This window comes from Mustela nigripes, chromosome 5 (genome assembly GCF_022355385.1).
Source record: "Mustela nigripes isolate SB6536 chromosome 5, MUSNIG.SB6536, whole genome shotgun sequence".
Taxonomy (NCBI): Eukaryota; Metazoa; Chordata; class Mammalia; order Carnivora; family Mustelidae; genus Mustela; species Mustela nigripes.
The window spans coordinates 13,286,947-13,292,461 of NC_081561.1; positions in this window are offsets into that span (position 1 = coordinate 13,286,947).

Genomic DNA, 5,515 nt, shown 5'->3' on the forward strand with positions numbered 1-5,515 from the left:
TTGATTGGGACTCACAATTAGATCTTCAATCCATTTGATTTTATTTTTAGGTTTGGTGTTAGAGAGCGGTCCAGTTTCATTCTTTTGCATGTATCTGTCCAGTTTTCCCAACACCTGTTGGGAAGACACTGTCTTTTTTCCATTGTATATTCTTTTCTCCTTTGTCAAAGACTAATTGACCATACAAGCCTGAGTTTATTTCTGAACCCTCCATTCTGTTCTGTTGATTCACATGTCTGTTTTTGTTCTAGTACCACACTGTGTGGATTACTGTAGTTTTGCAATATATCTTGAAATCTGGGATTGTAATATTTCCAGTTGTTTTCTTCCTTTTCAAAATTGCATTCGTTATTTGAGGTCTTTTGTGGTTCCATGAAAATTTTTGGATTATCTGTTTTATTTTTGTGAAAAACATTGGTATTTTGATAGGGATTGCATTGAATCTGTAGATTTCTTTGGGTACCATGGACATTTTAACAATACTGTTTCTTTCAATCCATTATTACAGAATACCTTTCCATTCATTTGTATCAGGTTCAATTTCTTTCATCCATATTTTGTAGTTTTTGGAGTATAGATCTTTTATCTCCTTAGTTAAGTTTCTTCCTAGGTATTAAATGGGCCCCTAAGGGCGGGGCCCACACTCCTTGGTAACCAGGGAGACAGTATGCATCCCCCCCCCACACACACACACTGATATCTCCACTGGTCCTGACCCACCTTTGTATCTGGGCTTTGTTACCAGAAGCTGGTTTCTGGGACTTGTCTCCAAGTAAATCTCCTGGGGGATGGGGAGCAGGGACAGTTTCTAAATAAGTCCTTACATTCCCCTCTTTTCTTTGGAGACTAGTCAAATCTTTGACTTTTTAGCTAGTTCTATACCCTCCTTTTAATGGCTGCTAGACTGTTTTAATGACTCCAGTGTAATTTACCCAAAAACAGTATTTCTCTACTAAGGTTATACAGAGCCCCCCTCCTCCTTTTATCAGAAACAGTAGGTTAAGCCCCCCCCTTTTTATTCATAATTGCTTATACCTCCTGCCTATATCTTAACCAACTGAGCCATGCAGGCACCCTACCTCCTGCCTATATCTTAACAACAAGGCCAACAATGAATGAAATGAACTCATTTTTTTTTTTTGAGTCTTAGTAAACGTTTAGTCCATGATTGGCAGGGTCGATTGGCTGCGGCATCCACCTCTGGGGGGCGTCCTCATCCTCGGCTCGTTTGACGTGACCCACATGAATTCAGGTCCTGCCGCTGTCTACTTTTATTGCCATGGGGGTGGTCAGGATGACAGTAAACGGTCCCTTCCAGCGAGGCTCCAAGCCTCCTGCTTGGCAGCAGCGCATCCAAACTAAGTCCCTGAGTTGGCGAGGATGTGGCTCCACCTCTGATTCTGTCCCAGTGTGGGCAGTCCAGATCCCTGTATGGGCTCTTTTGAGACAGACTGTAATGCTTGCAGTGACTGGAGTACGGACTGAGCAGTCATTTCTGCTATAGCAACCGCTTTCTCTTTTCCCTCTTCCCATTCTAGTTCTTTCCGCATTTACCGCCTGGCATTGAACACATCTATCCACCATATCTTGAGCCATATGCCCTAATTTAGAAACCTAGAACTGCTTGCCCATAAGCTCTTTAAACTTGCGTGTCCCCAAATAAGTGCCCTGATGTATTTAGCTTACTAATTTTCTTCTAGTCTTAGTCCAGTCTCCTTTATAATCTAATTTAGTCCACTCTACCATAGTGAGTTTTCCCTTAGTCAGTTCATAGAGGTCATGCCATCTCCACCAACTGCAGTATCCACAGCCTGCAGTAGCCCAACGGCCCAAGAAACTCCCTCATGGAGACCAAAGCCTAAGTAAGTGGTGTGGCTCTTACAAAGCTGTGTTTTCATTGCTGACATCCAATACCTTTTTCCTGCAGAGTCTGTTAGAGAGCTCTCATCCCCTGCAAGCAAGACCCATAGTCCTCAGCAGCTATTTCTACTATTCCCACTAACTCAAGTCAGATTCTTCTTTGCAAATTCCTCAATTTTCTGAAGCTTCTCCCCTATATCTGGGGCTGACTGACTGGCAAAGGCAAGATCGCCCACACGAGTTATCATCCAACTTCTCTGAAGTTTACCTTAAGTTGTCTAGCTTAGGTAAACGAACATTTAATAACAATCTAATCTAGAATTTAACACCCATAAAGTCATGTTATTAAAACATAATTTTTCTCTCTAAAATAACCATTTCCAGAGATAGCCAAATCAGGACTAACTCGTTTGAAAAACAAATCCAGTTTTAACAAACTTGGCCTAATTGTTTACATAAGCTCAGCAAGAACAGTAAGTAATCATATAGATCTTTCAGAATCTGCTTTGCTGTAACTTTTTATAAGGAATCTCTAGGTTGAACTTTTAGTAGCCTCTCCGGGCCAGAAGCCAAGCCATGTACTTGCCATCAGACAGGCCTGCAATACCTGTCAGATTTGGGCGAACTCCTGAGGTGCCCAAGGTATCTTGAGGCCGCTGCTCCTACCAGGGAGTGACATTCTTTACTCACCTGGTGAGGCTGCTGGGAATTCTGTAAGCAAGGTATCAGGCCAACAGTTCCAAAGGGCTTTACAGCTCCAGGTTTTACAAAGTCAACCTTAGTTCCTTTAAGCTGGCCATATCTGAGTCTTTTCAAATATGACGTTCCAGTCAACGCCTTGGTAAAATAACCAGTGTCCGATGCTGTCCTGTTACAAGAAGAACAGATTCTTATTGAACCTATGCAAATGACTGATTGCCAAGGAAAAACGTATTGAGCCCTTTTGGTTTCAGAGGGTTTGGACAGAGAGAAAAGTTGAATGCCTTGATTCGTTTACAAATGAACACCTTTACATCTCTATAAGTTACAGGTAACTTAAGAAAAAGTTTCCCTAGTCTAGAGGAGCAAACATTACAGAACTAGTAATGTTTCTAAAACATGAAGAGACACAACATTACAACCTTTCAGTTTGTCTAGTCCCATGTTACTAATTCTGGTTTAGTCTGAACAAAGCCCTTACTTCTGTAAATCTTTACTCATTTCAGTTCCCAGATTTTAACATATCAAAGTCTTCCCATATGAATTTTCTTTAAGGCGGAGTTCATCTTGTAAGAGAACTAAAACAATTACAAATGAAAAAAAAAACTCAGAACAGATATAGTTAAATATCAAGTGATGACCCTTATCAAGACATTAAAATTTTAGGAAATGTATAGAACCTCTAGAATAATTACAGCATTTACCCAAACGCAACCCAAAGTTTATCAGTAACTTAGCATATCAAGGAAGCCTTATGAGCCAAAGAGATCTCATTTACCACTCTGGGCAGGCAAAGAGAAAACCATTTACGTTTCAATTAACCAAAGAAAACTTTGCCCTCTTGAACAGAGAGAAAACCAGCTTTTCTATACCAGTGTCTTTCCTTTTTTTATTTTTACGCGTGCATCCTTAAGATAGGAGTTTTCTGGGTTTCCCTCCCACTATGAATGAAGTCGCAGACAAAGGGAGGGGGATCTTTCGGATGCTGTCCTGCTCGCGTCCCTCGCGGGAACTTAGGAGCATCTTAGCTAAGGTCTGTCCGTATAAACCCCGGACCAGGCTACTCCATGGAGTCGATGACCATTATGCCATATGACATATGCCATATGCCCCGTGAGACTCAGGGTGCAGCCCACTCAGACTCCGTAGCCGAAGCGGTGGAGCCACACAGACACATTCACACAGTCCAGCACTCCAGATTCAAACAGGTTGGACATCTCCCCCCAGCAGGTCTCCCCTTCCATTCTGTAGGAATGGATCTAGCTCAAACAGTGGCCCCAGGCCTGTTTTTCTTTCTTATTCAAACAGGATCAGGCATCTGATATTTTTTCTCTCCTTTTTACCTGTTTCCTACTTTTCTACAGAGTTGTTTCCCTTATTTCCATCAGTCTTAATTACACTTAGCAGAATTTTGTACTCTTAGAAATACCTTAACCTCTACTGAAGATTAACTATAAACCAATTGTGAACTGTTACAACAGAATTCTTTAGATGGCAAATTTATCAATTAGTTAAGAACAAAACCTGTTTACCAACAGATTTCAAAAGCACAAACCTAGTTCCAGCAACCAGCACTCTAGCATTTTATCCCATTTGATTGAAGTTTCAGGTTAGCAAAGACTTTGAAAGCTACTTTAACAATTACCCATTGAAACTCTGAGACAGACAACCATCAGTTTGGTCATCTCTTTGCTAACAGATTTCAACACAGATTTTTTGACCCTAAGTAAAAACTCTGAAGCTTCACATTTACTACTGTTAACTCAAAAGACATGTTTCTCCTAATTAACCCAACAAGCTTAACTTAGTTCAAATACTGATTTATGTTCCACCTGGGCCCAATCCACTTCGAATGTTTACCTGAGACCCAGGTGGGAAGATCCAGAGTGGGGGTGTTAGGTCCAGGGGCGCTCTTCCTGTTTCCTGACAGTGAAGAACAGAACAAAGTGCCACCAGAAGGCAGAGAAAGGGTTCCCAGTTCTAGGGCTCATCAGCTCCAAGAGAGGAGCACACACCATGCTTTCCCGCCAGCAAGGGGGAGGGGCTAGGCAGTCTCCGTCGGGCCAGAGAGGGCAAGGAATGTCCCCGAAACAAAGTTGTTTGGGCAGCTGCTTGGGAATATTCCTTAAAGTCTGTCTCGAGTTAGACCAACCCCCGTTGGCTCCAGTTATAGCCATTTGAAAGTCAGAGTTCCCTTACTGTTTGCCCCATTCCTTCAAACACAACAAACAGCACCGCAGACAACAAAAAGACAAGACAAAGACAACCGCAGGCCCAGCAGATCTTACCCAGAACCTGCCACCGGTGGGGACTTTTTGATCTTCTGGCCGTCCAGGGGGACTCGAACCCCCTGACCGCTTAGGTGACTGTCTAGGGGGACTCGAACCCCCTGGCGATCTACCAGTGGGGGGAAGGGGCGTCCGCGCATCCTCTCCAGCCCTGGGGAGCATGGCCGCGTCCGGCTTCACCCCGGTGGGCTATACTTGGAGCTCCACCCAGACAGAACAATCGATCTCACAGAGCACCTGGAGATCGGCGGATCCCACAGAGTAAAATCTGTGAGATCTTACCTCGAGGCTTTTCCCAGAAATTCGGATGCTGGCTCAGTTCTCGTCATTTAATCCCGGACAGACCCCCTATAGGTTATGCCCCAATAATGGGTCCATGATTAAAGGAGCGAGACTGATACAAAGCGAAGGTCAAGCATAAGCTTTTTTTTTTTTTTTTTTTTTTAAAGATTTTATTTATTTATTTGACAGAGAGAAATCACAAGTAGATGGAGAGGCAGGCAGAGAGAGAGAGAGGGAAGCAGGCTCCCTGCTGAGCAGAGAGCCCGATGCGGGACTCGATCCCAGGACCCTGAGATCATGACCTGAGCTGAAGGCAGCGGCTTAACCCACTGAGCCACCCAGGCGCCCAAGCATAAGCTTTATTTCACGCCAAGCATCAAGAATCT